Source organism: Saccopteryx bilineata, chromosome 1 (assembly GCF_036850765.1).
Source record: "Saccopteryx bilineata isolate mSacBil1 chromosome 1, mSacBil1_pri_phased_curated, whole genome shotgun sequence".
Classification (NCBI taxonomy): domain Eukaryota; kingdom Metazoa; phylum Chordata; class Mammalia; order Chiroptera; family Emballonuridae; genus Saccopteryx; species Saccopteryx bilineata.
In genome coordinates, this window is record NC_089490.1 from 184,400,073 (window position 1) to 184,415,116 (window position 15,044).

Below are 15,044 nucleotides of genomic sequence, written 5' to 3' on the forward strand. Positions count from 1 at the left end.
TGTGGCCTCTGCCTCAGGCGCTAGAGTGGCTCTGGTCGCAATATGGCGATGCCCAGGATGGGCAGAGCATCGCCCCCTGGTGGGCAGAGCATCGCCCCTGGTGGGCGTGCCGGGTGGATCCCGGTCGGGCGCATGCGGGAGTCTGTCTGACTGTCTCTCCCTGTTTCCAGCTTCAGAAAAATGGAAAAAAAAAAAAAAAAAGAACCTGTTTGCTGCAAATAACAGAAAAGTGAGTTTATCAAGTTCTAAAACATAGTTACATAGGTATATTTGCCATATAATAAGGAGTCTGGGGCATCATAGACAGCAGGGTTTTCAATGCATTGGGAAAAATCTCTCATGAACCAATTTCTCCTTTTGCTGGCTCGATCTCAGCTGTGATGCTGGGAGCAGCTAGTGTGGATTGTAACGCGGTCATCGGAAAGGAAGACCACCGCTATTGCAGGAAACTGCAGGAGCCTGGGTTCCTGACACACAGGGAGAAGCATATCAGCCTTTGGCTCTTTGCCTGGGTTTTATGAGAGAAATAAAGTTGTATATTATTCTAGAGGACTGAATTATGGCCGCCCCAAAGATATGTCCACATCCCAGCTCCTGGAACCTATGAATGCAATCTTATTTAGAGAAGGAGTCTGCAAATGTAATTAAGTTAAGAATATCCAGATGAGATCATCCTGAATTATCCAGGTGGACCCTCTATTCAATTACAAGTGTTCTTATAGCAGACATGCAAGGGAGACACACACACAGAAGAAGAAGAGACGCCTCGGGCTCGCGGAGACAAAGGGACAGCGAGGACAGGCAGGACTTGAAGTGATCCAGCTACGCCAGGAATGCTGGGAGCCACCAGAAGTTGGGAAAGGTAAGGGAGGAATCTTTGTTAGAGCCTCTAGATGAAGCAATGCCCTCCAACATCTTGATTTTGGACTTCTGGCCTTCAAATCCGTGAGAGAATATATTTCTGTTGTTCATCTTCACTAAGTTTGCGATAACTCTGCAGAACAGTGCTAGGAAACTCCTTTGTTTAGCTGCTATGCTTTGAGTTTCCTGTCACTCATCAAGACACTTAATTCTAAAAAACATTTTTCCAAACAACATGATAAACATCTTGAAATCAACTATTGCACCTTATAATTATGTCTGTCCTTTATACGAACTAGAGGAGAAAGAGTGTGTATGTGCTGTTGTGAGAGGCATTGCATTTGCCTTGCTACACAAGGGAACTGGTGTTTAGCGGAGATGGCTAGTTTCAAAGAAACCTTGGAAGAAGTTTAGGAACAGGCCTTATTAATTACCACCATTACTGCCTAGCAAAACATGTAAGCCAAAGCAAAAGATGGGAGACAGGAAAGTACACCCTGGAGTGATGAATCAAAGTTTTGGAGATGCTAATATTTTGCTGTCTATTGAAAGGTTTGGTTTACATTGTGAATGACACAAACATTTCCCTCCACATACCCATACTAAAGAAAGGCCCAGCAGGTTGTTGGTCTTATTTATTCACATTTAACCTGCTTTCCAACTTAATTGTTTTTTTTCCAATGTAAACATCTTGAAGACTTCCTCAGTTTTCTAGCCTGCTGGTTTATGGCTTTTTTTCACTTGAATGCTAAACACACATTTTTGTTTCGTTTTGTTTTGTTTTCATTATTATACTTCATCAGATACAGAAATAAACAATCAGAGCCATTTGATTGCTTTCAGAAATGAGAATTAGAGAACTGTACTGACTTACTGATCTTTATGAAAATTGCATTATCTAGAAGGAACTTTAAAAGATTTGTCCTAAAATATATAGAAACAGAGGCAGAGTTACATGGAACAGACTGTCAGAGGGGAGGGGGTTAGGGAGGTGAACGGGTTAAGCAAAAAAAAAATATATATATATATATATATGTTGTTGGGCAAATAAGTTTGTAAAATGTGATTTTTATGTTTGCTCACTTTGTTAAAAAATGACGCTGCCAGGTGAAACTGCTAATTACCTTCCTGCTTGGGAAGGGTCATTGTTATGCTAATGTTGCTGGAGGAGGGGTCTTTGTGGGCAGGTAGTTTTTAAGAAAGAAGGAGAAGAAGAAAGAAGCCAAAATGAAAGGGAAGGAGAGAGAAACCAGTTTGGCAGAGTAAGAAGCCATGTAGGCAGATGGGGAACCAGAGGTAACTTAGACTGGTGGGAGCCTTAGATTCTAGGAAAAACTGGAAAAGATTCTCTTGGTTGTGGAACCAGAGAATGTGTGAGTGGGTTTTGGTGCCCTGTGTGTGTGTGTGTGTGTGTGTTTACTTGCCAGCCAGGTGCAAGGCTAGAATAAAGGAATGGCCCACCAGTTTTTGGCTTCATTGTTTCATTACTGTCTGCTCGAATCTAATGGGAACCTGCTTGTGAATGGCCGCGATGGTAGCGGCCTCTGGCCTTACAGATATATTTATATGACATATGGACACAGACAACAGTGCAGTGATAGCCAGAGGGAAGGAGGTGGGGCAGGTGGATGGGGGCAAAGGGGGGTAAATGGGGATGGAGAGGGACTTTGCCTTGGGTGATGGGCACATGGTGCAGTGTGCATATGAGGCTTTTGAGTTATACACTTGAAACCTGTATGGTTTTGCAAACCATTGTCACCCCAATAAATTCAATTAAAAAATAGGGAATTGAAAAATTAAAAAAAAAAAGAAAATTTGCATCAGTCCTTCAAATTTGGCCTATATTATAAATTAATTTGTTCTAAAGTTAAATATGCAATTCGATTAAAAAAAAGATTTATCTTAGATTCAAAGTTTATTCTGCTAGTGAAAAGATAGGTGTTCCTAGAGAAGTAAATTTATGAGTCAGGGTCTCAATTTCTATATCTGTAGGGGGGGAAACTATGTACACACACAAACACATATATACACACATATGCCATATATGTTTACTATGAACCAGGTGCTTTTCATAAGTTACATTATTATATTACTTCCTCTCAGTTCTAAAGAGTAGGCATTATTATATACTAGTTCCAGAGAAAACACAGAGGCTTGTTTAAATCATTTGACAAGGATTGACACTAGTAAGTATTAGAAACAGAATCCAATCTCAGGTCTAACTGACTCCAAAGCATAACATTGCAAATTCATTCTTAAAATTTCTATTGGAAAGCTTTTTGATCAACTATTTTATAGAAAGATACACTTTGAGAGATTTAACATTAGTAGATCTTTACTTGCTTCTTTACTCTGAATTTATTCTTTATACCTATCCCTGTTTTACATTTTGTCAATTTAATCAAATTTGCAAATTCTTGGAGTCTATTCTATTATTACTTATCCCTCATTAAAAAATGTAGAATACAATATTTAGTGAATGTTACCTAATGCTTGTGATTTTAAAAATGAATGAAAATTAGATTATGCTTGTATTTTACAATATGTTTCATTTTAAAGACTGCCTGGACATTTGAAACCTATCAAAGGTGTATTGTTAATTTAACAACTCTCTTCCAAAGATTACTGTTCATGGTAACAGAATGACACTTGGGAGCCCATTATTTTCTAAAAGTAGATTATTCTTGAAGTACTAGAGATTATTTCAAAGAAAAATGGCTGGTTCATTCCAGCTCCACCTATGAATCCAAACACTATCTACATCTAAAAGCAGCTAAGTGGCTAGGAACTTCCCTGAAATCAGACTCACCTTTTCTAGGAATGCAGAAGGAAGCCACATACTGATAAACTATTATGGCAAATGTTACAAATGACACCTGCCCTTGGGAACATCTCTGTTGGGCATTTCAGAAAATGTACAAGATCAAGTGCCTACTGTTTGCGATGCATCCTTATCCCTGTTGATTGTATGGGCTATAACACACAAGATGCTATTGGAAGTCTACATTAATACTTAAATTGACATAGACTGTACCAGTGTTTGCATCAATTTTCATTAAAAAAATAACTTGTTGTGCCCGTCTAGATAACTTAAACTTTATCTTTAAAAAATTACATTGGACAACACTAAAACTCTTTAAAGGAGCAAAACACTGAAAGGGTTTAAAACCTATTTTAAAAAAAGAATGGAAACTAGTAACAAATGAGGAGAGTTAGCCTAATGCAAGGTGCACCTACATGTAGCCCAGGATGGTTTATTGGAAGAATGAATAGCTGTCTGGATAGGAAAGAGCAACCTTTGCCCAAGTGCCAAGCTGCTCCCAAGGAGGGCTCTTCGGGGGGTCCCTTCTTCTTCATGGCACTAGGTACTCATTAAATATACCCTAACATGGGCTCATTGTTGCCTAAAAGTAATGCTACAGCCCACCTAAAAAGTCTTTCATGCAGAATTCCACAATTTAAACTAATTAAATTCTGCATTATTTAGTTTAATGCACATCATTAAAGTCATTTTTCTTCTGGGCGGTAGTAAATTCAAATAATAATGTCTTATATATATTTGTAAAGAACTCATAAAGCTTTTTTCCTCCATTTATTATGTCACCTGATCCTTAAAACAAGTACAGCAGATCCTCAAATAGCAACTTTCATTCAAGGTCGTTTCATTATAATGTTGTTGAAATGCTTAGGAACTGAACTCTTGTTTATATTTATTAGGCCTATGGTAAATTTGGTTTCCTTACATGTCTTTTGCTTAAAGAAGCAGATCCTATTGTTTTCCTCATTTTACAGATGAGGAAAGTAAGGCCAAAAGGGGCCGAGTAATGGGCCTGATGTCCTTGCAAATCCTACTAAGTTCATTGTGACCCTAACTGGATTGTTATTCTATGTGGCTAATGCTGGCTTCCTCAGTCATCAGAGTGGCTCAAAGGCTCCTCAGCGCACAGCAGCATTCTTAATTCTTCACAAATACATTGGGATAGATCAATGCTAAGAGCTCATGTCCTCTCTTATATGGCACCATCTTTATCTTTAGCTCAAATTGATGTTGCCTGGGAACCAGATGTGATTATCACTTCTTGAAAGTCAATTGAAATTCAAAAAATTTGCTTAGCCCACCATTTGTTAATCTTTTCATTCAAAAGGGAATCTTCCATTTCCAAATAAATTCAGTTAACGAGTGAATCAACCACACAGGCTCTCTCACTGAAAGACTTAGAGGGCCTTTTACTATGACTGGTTGAGTCTAACTATTGGGGAGAGTGGAAGCTCTTTTCCTATTTGCATATTTTCTCGCAGTTATGTAATGGAATTAATGCACAGAGACCCTCAAATGATACAAAGGACATGATAACTGTATTGAGAGAAAAGTTTTGATAGGAGAAATTTTCTGCAACCAACTGAGAAATGAGCAGTGTTTTTACATTCTGGTGTCTTCCTCACCAAATTGAGGCAAGACCATGGTGCTTCTGCCAGATGAGTGCCCATTAGCCAAGTTACACTATACAAATAGGAATTAGAGTTGTGGCCTCAGCATCACTGTTGATAAAGACTTAGTCATCCTGACATTTGTCATCACCAGTGAAGAGTGATGGGCTGGAGGCAGCAAGTTTCAATGTTTGAAGGGCAAAGACCACATTCGCTATTTCCTGTTCTTTCCACTGCAGCAAAGTATGAACAAAAAGCAACAGTAGCTGGTTCCAAAGTCCCAATTCTCAAAAGAAAGCAAAACCAAAATCTATTGTTCTAAATTATTATCTTGGGCAAGCAAGAAAACACTGAAGGCAGAACCTGAAGACATTTTCTTTTATGGGATGGATGTCACAAAACAAAAGAGAGACTCGGGACAGAGTCTAGGCATTTTGGGGCAGGAAGAGCCTCCTTTTCTGTCTCACTCTTTGCCATCCTGCATCTGACACTGGCTCTTGCTTCTGGGGTCAGAGGTGATTAAAACTTAACAGGAGTTGTTTCAGTGGAGGCGTGGGGATAAACTCTGGAGCAGGCTGAGCAGATGCGGGGAGATGAACAAGAGAGGACAGTGAGTTCTAGGACATCCCAGTGGAGGATTTCTGCTGTAAAAAGGAATAAATGAATGGGCAATAGCTAGAGGGGCTCGAGGATTGTAATGCCAGGGGCCACCGCTGTTGTGGCCATTCACATGTAGATTCTCATTGAATTTAGAGAAATGGTAAAGAAAAAGTGGAGCCAAAAAATGGTGGCCTATTCCTTTATTAAAGTCTCACACTAGCCCATGAGCAAACACACAGGGAAAACACTTCCTTCTGGTTCCACAACCAGGAAAATCTCTGGTTTCTCCTAGAATCAAGGCCCCACCAGTCTCAGCAGAGCTCACAAAGCCCCTCAGCTCTGGTTCCCCATCTGCAAATCTCCCCTTTCTCTATCAACTTGGCTTCTCTTTTTGCCTCTTCCTTCTGTCTCTTTTCAAAACTTTCTGGCGCAAAAAACCTCTCTTCCAGCAAACATTAGCAAAACAATGGCCCTTCCCAAGCAGGAAGGTAATTTGCAGTTTCACAGACCACATATACCTGGCACTGCCCAGCACCATTTTGTAACAATAAAAGTGAGCAAACTCAAAAAATACAAATTTTACAAATTCATTTGTCCAACAGGGATCAAGTAAGGTTTGCTTACTTTGTAGTCTAGATTGGAGGCAATGCAGCTTGTTTGTATGCTGATAGAATTAGCCTGCAAGAGATGAGAGAGAAGATCTAGAGAGAGATAGATGGTAAATAGGTGAGAGAGAGGTAGCTGATAAAAGCATGATGTAGCAGAAGCCTTGAGAAAGTGAGAAAGAATGGAATTCAGTGTAGCTTGAAGCAGATGGTCTCAGAGATGAGCAGAGACATGAAGCAGTTCACTGCTTTTAATGAACTGGAAGAAGTGCATCGGAACTGACCTACCTACACACAGAATCACTTCTCACCGGCCCTCAGGCCTGCTTTCCCAGTCATGATGTGAGTCCTCCCCATTAATGACTTTGCTTCTGGCAAAGATAAACAACTTTTTCTGTTCAGCCTGATCTTGTGACCCTCCTGCCCTGGCACTACCTCTGACACAAGGATCAGGGGCTGAGATCAGATGCAGGATGGCACAGAATTGAAAGAACAAGGGAGCCCTCTCTGCTGGGTCATCCTTTGTTATGTAATGTCTTCCTTGTAACAGAAAAGGTCCTCGGGCTTTGTTGTCAGCAGTGTCCATGTTGCCAAGTCAATGGTCAACTCCTAGCCCATCTTACTCAATCTCTCTCACAGTACTTGACATGTGTTTCCTATGACATACTTCTTCCCTTGGCCTTTGGAGGACAGCAGTGTCCTCCTAGTTTTCTTCCGCCCAACTGACTTTCTTCTTTACTTGTTCCCTTCTTCCTACATGCTGGAGAAGTCAAACCATGGCCTATTTTCTCTCATTGGGTTCTTTCCCTTTCCTCTCTTTTCTGTTCTCCTGTGTATAGGTCCCTTCAGCATCCTTGCACACAATCTGGGTTGGTAATGATGCTGGCATGGGAATGAGAGCTGTAAAGACGAGGGAATTGCATTCAGTGACAGCATGTCACACTGGGCAATTCCAGAGCACAGGCCATCTGTGACTTGGCATCAGAGGATCCTGGCAGGTATAGTTAAAATGTCATGGTTTCCCAACAGACATATAGACCCAACAATGCAGCATTGTGGATGAAAGTTAAAAAAATAATAGCCCTAATTATTATTCCCTATTTCTGATTTACTGAGAAAAGGTTGTCCACCCACACATTGTTTGATGGACACCAAGTATTTTGAAAACTTAAGAGTAGCTTTTTTTTTTAAACACACACTCTGCTATATTTTCCTTCAGATCCTTAATGTGACAGAATTCACTTATTAGTTAGAAATCCTATGTTTTCCCAGTGAATACATACACAGTACTGCAGGGAGATAACATGAATTCTTTTATTTTTCAGGTAAGGGTAGACTTATCATGCAATTCATATCCATTTATTTGCAACTGTCAAGTAATATATTTATATTGAACTCAGTGTTATCAAAGTAAGTGTAAGGACCTACAAAACTTTATTATAAAAAATGCACAAATAGTGGGCTGATTTTAATTTAATTCATCATTTTCCAAAGTGTGTATTCACACTTTCTTCAGAGATGCTGATCTGTCACAAAACAGATTCATTTAAAATTCATTATCCATTACCTGCCTTCCTAAGGATACATAAATTAGCTCTAAAGTAGCCAAAAGCCTAGAAGTCATGAAGAGGATAATAAAGAGACACAAGATTGAATGACTGCAGAGTAGGGTTATGGACTCATTGTGAGCTGAGTCCAGTCAAGTAGGAATGGCTTCCCAGGGTCTGACATGCCCACCCCAGTGGAATAACAAGGCATCTGGGAAGGGGTGAGCAGCACAGAACAAAGCCAGCATTGTCTGGGCTCTATGGTCTGGAGGTAAGAAAATGGAATGAGATGAGTTATGTCCTTTCTTGGTGAGATTTCAAAATAGTGAAAATAATTTGCATATAAACCATGACAGAGGTTAGCCTGGTATGGTGGTAGAAAATAGATTGTAGAGGCAGACTAATTAGTCTTGACTGCTAGCTTTGCAACTCACACACTGTGTGGCTTCCTCGAGTTAGTTAACCTCTCCACATTTCATTTTCTTATCTATAAAATGAACAAAATAAGATCATCTACTTTATAGGAATATTACAAAGGTTAATGGATTAAAGTAGGGTTTTCAACACTGGTGCTATTGATATTGTTGGCCAGATAATTCCTGGTTTAGGAAGAGTGGCTATCCTGTACATTACAGAATGTTCAACATCAGCTCTGACTTCGATTCTCTAGATAGAGTAGCAGCACCCCCTCTCAAATTCTGACAGCCAAAATTATTTCCAGACATTGACCCTGGTTGAGAAATACTGAGTGACCATTTATAAAATTCTTAGAGTAGCACTCAGCATATACAATAAATCCTATATAAATATTTGTCATGTGAATCTACTAATAAAAATGATAGTAGCCTTTCAAAAGTAAATGACAGTAGTAAAGCAAAAAAAATATGCACTAGATATAAGTAACAGTCAGAATAAAATAAGTTGTTGGTCCTGCCTAGTTTATGAATTCCATCCTTAAGAAATCATCAAGATATGATGTATTTAGAAATAATATTGCCGGGCTCCACCTCTGAACCCCGTGGCTGCTGCCAGCATTGGAACTTCCCTTACAGCCACCCAGAGCCTTTGATTCTTTGTACTACACCATCTCTCCCCTGTGGAGTCATTTATCTGTTGTGTTATCCACATGGCCGCAGAGAATGTTCCATTCTGTCCTACACATTTAACTTTGCACAATCTCATATTTTTAAATAAGTTGCTCTTCTTCTTGTGCATGGTGTCACTTTGTTCCACTCTCTGGAAGTAGAATCTCCAAATCTAAGGCCTCAGGAGCAAGGAAGATAACCAGGATGGTGGCAATGCGTCCAGGGTGGACCCTGGTGAACTGAGAATGCACACATGTTGGAAGGGAGGCTCTTGAGCTCCACAGCTGGGTCATACTGGAGATGTAGATTCAATTTACCAAACCCAAGTGCTCTTCTTAGAACCTAGTCAAGTTCTGGGACACAACTTAGTAGGGCATCATGTGAGGAACTCTGATTTTCCAGCATTTTTTTTTCCATTGAACTTTCAGAGGTTTGTAGATTTGACACAAACTTTGGAAATTTGAAGCAATTGTGTGGGGGCTGTTTCAAGTAAATATGCAAATATAATTCTAGAACTGTTTACCATATCCACTTATAGTGCTATATTCCTGAGAAAATAAATTAGGAGTAATTGGCATTGAAACAATTTTGAAACTTAGGTCTCAGTGAACCAGGGGATTAATATTCATACACATATTGCTTATTTTGCTAAAACCAACACTTTTAAACCAGTATTTTAACAATGGTATTAGGGAAGGAATCTTTGTTTAGAACTTGCATTAAAGGATGCTATGACAATTTAAATAATAGAGACATAGCTTGCATGATACTCCTTGACTAGAAAGAACTCCATTGATTTTAAATAGTTTGATGGTAACTAACTGTGCAGAAATGATTATTAAATAAAGCCAAAAAAAGTGACCCAGTTAGGCTATAGATGATTAGGCCTTGTCACCTATACAAGATCTCCAGTCACTAACCCTGGCCAGGCATTCTCTGTTTGCCACCAAGTAATTTCCTAACCTTGTTGGTGTGATGTCTCAAACAATTCAGTCTCAAAGAAAAAAACCAATTCTACCATTTTAATTACATTTATTTAGCATGTATGAGACATAAAACATACCAACTACTTCATATGTATTATCATATTCAAATACATGATATTTAAATATAATGTGAGATTTTACAAGTGAAGAAAATTTATCTACCAGAGGTAAATTATCTTGGTCCATACTACCAGTGCTAAGTTGTAAAAATTATTTATAGATCAAAAACTTCCTAACTATACTGAGCTAAATTCCTTCTTAAAATTAGAATAAACTCAATGGTAACATATGTTAGTAAAAAAAGAAAAAATGATATTTCTAGTATATGTATGTATTTCTGTGTGTGTGTGTATGTTTGTGTGTATATGTGTATTCATTTGTAGGCTGTATAAAACAAACATCTGACAATTACACAGAAAAGCCTGAGTCACTACCATCATGAAACATAGAGGGATAGTTGACATAGTAACAAGTTTTAGCACCATCCAGGATTAAGAAATTCAGAAGTAAACAAAATAAAAGTCCCACCTCATGAAACTTATGTATTAGTGAAGACTCAAAGCAGTGCTGGAAAAATGAAAGAAGACTCAAACTTAAAGAGACCAATCTAGCAAAATTTTCCTAAGAATTTTCACCAATTTATTAAAGGGCTGGACTGGATGTTGAAATTAGAACCAAGCTACATTTACATTTAAACCTAAGTAAAGTATATCAAGTTCTCATTCCACAGCTATCTCTGTGTGGTTTAAGATTTAGTAAAGATTAATGCTATTATTTTTATAGAGAGGTAACTTAAACCAGAGGATAAAACTGAAAATTGTCCTCAGAATTGGTACACAGAATGAACACTGTAGATTAGGAATACTTCATACATACTAGTGCTTTAGCAGGAATCAATTTCCTTTAGAGGCTAGAGGTAAAATTTAAAAAATGGAAAAATACATATAGACACAAACACATTTAGTTGGTTTACAGGCAAAGAATAATTCCTAATGTGTACAGAGACAACTCAGATCAGAATGCTTAAAGTCTAGGACTTTGAAAGTTAATGGTTCTCTGCAAAATTTCTACTGGACCCTACTTCAAATTTTATGGACTTCTTAACCTCACTCTGGTATGCTATTGCTCATGGAACTGAGCCCATGAGCTCAGAACAAGAGAAAATGTCAATCATTTCTATTAATCTCAATAATATGGTAACTCCCAAACCCATTTATGAGCACCTAAATGTCAGTACTATTAAACATTTCACTTCTGATCATTGTAATCACAGTTAATAAGTTCATGTGATATAAAGAAAGGGAAGAGAAAATGAATGGTCAGATCCTGATATTCTATGGGAGAAAGAACGTGTAAAACTTTATGAATATTCACAAGTTTAGTTTGACTAATTGAGATCCTTTACATTTCATAATTGGGTTAAAATATACCCTTTTAAGGGTATATTTTTAAGGGTATTCTGGGTCCTCTGAATTTAAAAAAAATGAAGGCAGTTCGAATTAATGAATAAATGGATCACAAATGACTCTCCTTATAAGAATATTTAGTTTTAAAATTTGAATCCTTGATTCAGGGGGTATATCAAAAAAAATATTCCAGTTTTTCCTGTGATTCAAATATATCCCAGTGTATAATTTTATTGGAGATTCAACCAACAGCATTACCAAATGATCTTTAGGTTTTAGAATATTTAGTCAGTGAGCTGGATGGGGGCTGGCAGACAAATTGAAACTTATAACTCTGCCCCTGTGGCTTATAAAGGGACAAGAGATAAGACTGATTGATTAGGTGCCTGGGGCTAAGGAGAAGGACAGGAAATTAAAAACAGAAAGGAAGTAGGGGAAACTAATATGGACAGAGAATATGCTGAGACTAAAGGAGATGTATGATGCTAGCTCCATCCCAAAAGGTCTGTATTTTAATAGTATCGAGAAACATGTATATTGTCAAAAAGGAAATGAAGTATTAAAAATATGCCATTTCCCCATAAATTAACTCTGTATTATGATCTGTTTATATATTTCTCTGTCTCTCCTTATTAGATAGTAAGCAGGGAAACCTTTGTATCTTGAGTGTTTCATCAACTGTAAGTGCTCAATGCGGGTTAGTTTAAAGAAGGAATGAATGAACTTGACCTCATGTCTCCCACCCTTTTCATAGAGTGATGAGAAAATATTGGATCATGCCTTCCTAAGTTGTAGACCAACCATTAGCCTCACAGCCCACACTAAAGGCAACGTCCTAGCTGTCAGTTTTTAGAAGAATCTTTTGGAAGATATCCGAGAAAAACCCCCTGGTGAGTTATGCTTTTATTGAAGGACAACACTAAGAAAGAGTGACTGAAGAATGATCTGTTTTAGATCAGATTGGATGATATGTCCAAGAGTGGGCTCAGAGAATATGCACTTCTGCCAGTGTTCCTGTAGAATGCAATGTATTCACCTGTGTTTGTTAGGCTAGGCCTTCCATGCAGACATCCCTGCATGTAACGTCCTTCTATCTGTGACTCCTGCCAATAGTTTTCTACACTAACACAAAATGCAAATGAGAGTCATATATAACTATCTACATGGGCATAAGTAGGTTATCAAAATTAGAAAAATCACAGTTGGGGACAAACTGAGATCAATAATTTTATTAACAACAGAATATATGAAATCTGATGATGGCGCTTAGTTAACAAAGAAAAAAAGAAAAAAGAGGGGGAGGGTTTCTCTGACCTCAGAGCTGGTTGGGAGCAGCCAAAGCAGAACCAGGTAAAGTTCCTTGGATCCTGGGCTGCTCTAGTGAGATTTCTTTTGAAGGTCTTTGACTGCACCCACAGGTGCCCTTTCTTGAATTTTTAAAAGAACTCTTTCCCATAGCTGAATTGAAACGATCTCCGCCACCTTCTATTGCACAGTATCTAAGGGAGGCAAGTGAGATTTCTCTTCTCTACTAGGTTTGAAGGTAAACCAGTGCATTGTCCCAGATGCACATAGAAAAATCAAGCCCAGTTGTTTCTTCCACTGAGATCACCGAATATGGAAACAGCATTAGAGTCTCTGCACAAACACCATACTTTGAGAAACATAATGTATTATACTAGATTTAAGTTTCATTATAAGATTCTTCCATGCCCACCAATTTATTTTCATTAAGCTTCCTCTCAGTTTCATTTATCTATTATTTATTTATTTATTCTATGTGGGATGGTTGATCTTGAGCCTGCACGGAGCAAGCTGGCCCCAGACCTCTCAAGTCCACATTTCTTTGCCTCCAATTCTTACATGTCTCTCAGTTTCATTTAAAGGGGTAAAAATTAACTCCAATAGGTCAACTGTGGTGCCACTAGAGAAACCAGCTTTTGGACAAATAAAAAGGTCTGGAGAGAGGCAATTATTTGACCTTCTGGGAATAAAGTGGTCTTTATCTTCCACCTATATTCCTCACATCTGGCTTTCTAAACAACCCCACATTTTTAGAATAGATACATAAATCTTCCAATGATAATAAATGACAAAAATAAATAATGATTGCTCAAAAAAAAAAAAAAAAAAAAAAAAAAAGACCTTGAGACATGGTCAAGGTCAAGGCTCTGGAAAGGGAGAATAGATAGATAAAAGAAATGCAACACCATGAAGAAAGGAAGACTCCTACAGAAAATCACGGAAACTGATCAAACAGGGCAGAAGGATGAGAGCTAATCTTATTGATTTCCTGATATGAACCTGACGCTACAGCAGTCATTTTGCATGTGCAACCCCTGACGTAATAACACAAACCACCATCAGTAAAGAGGTTACTGTGTCCCAGGAACTAAATTAATAGTTTTACATACCTTAACTCACGGAATTCCCCATATAGCTCTCTTGCATATGAGGAAACAATTTAGAGAGTGTAAGTGCCTTATCCAAGGCTGTGCAAAGAGTAAATGATGCAGGCAGGATTTTCTTTCAGGTCTCTGAACCCAAAGTAGATTGGTATTTCCTCTGGTATGTGGCCCAGAGGCAGAGTATCATGTAAGAGATGAACCCTAAAAGTACTGGAAACAAAAATTCATGATCAATTCTTTACAATAAGCAATGTGTACATCAACATGGATAACATTATTCTACAGTGTTTTTTTGTGTGTAAAGTGGCAAAAATGGCATCTTTATGCCTATTTTATCGGGCACGTGAACTCTAACCCTCCCAATCAACCACAATCCTGATTGCTTCCTAAAGGACCTCAGTTTTGAGTTATCCCTAGAACACTTAGTTTAGAATTATTCTAAGCTGTCACACTTTCTCACCCTACTTGTTACTCACAGCATGCATTTGCAAGATGTCTGGCCAAGATTGGGGGTACAACTTGTGAATGTAGAATAGGTTTGTTTTTCTCTCTGAGTCAATTTTCCTGGTTTCTATGGGGAAAAAACCCATGCTTTTGGCCTTATTAGCACCACATCAACTGAGCTCACTGACCCAGATAAACATTGTCTGTCTAACATGTACTTTGGAATTATAAATATACAAAGTTATAGACCCATGTTCTCAATTCTTGGTATTCATTGAGAGAATCAGAGAATAGGATAACCCCCAATACCAAACAGCCTCAGACTTCCTCAAAACATCATTCCTATTTGTCTTTTTCTCTGTATCTTTTCTTTTCTGTGGGTTTAAGACTAATGATGCTTTGGTTAAGCTAAGGTTAAAATCAGTTTGGCATTTTCTGCCCACACATCAAATAATAGCAAGGAACTAATCCTGGGAGTATGCCGTGCAGGGGGAGAAGCTGGCTCAGAAACTCAGCGGTTACCTGGGAAGTGGGAAATGTCCATGCTGATCATTAAAAGGCAACTAGAGATCACTGGGATCACAAAAAAGAAAAAATCCTCTTTCTGTCCAACGCAGGTCAAGAAGGACAAGAAGACAAGAGTTCACACCATAGGGAAAAAAAAGAGAGAAGAG

General features: G+C 38.3%; 1 pseudogene; it reads right to left on the reverse strand.

Annotated features, from left to right (window-relative positions):
* Positions 1-13,294: 13,294 nt before the first annotated feature.
* LOC136321252 (small nucleolar RNA SNORA38) lies at positions 13,295-13,408 on the reverse strand (annotated as a pseudogene).
* Positions 13,409-15,044: the final 1,636 nt, after the last annotated feature.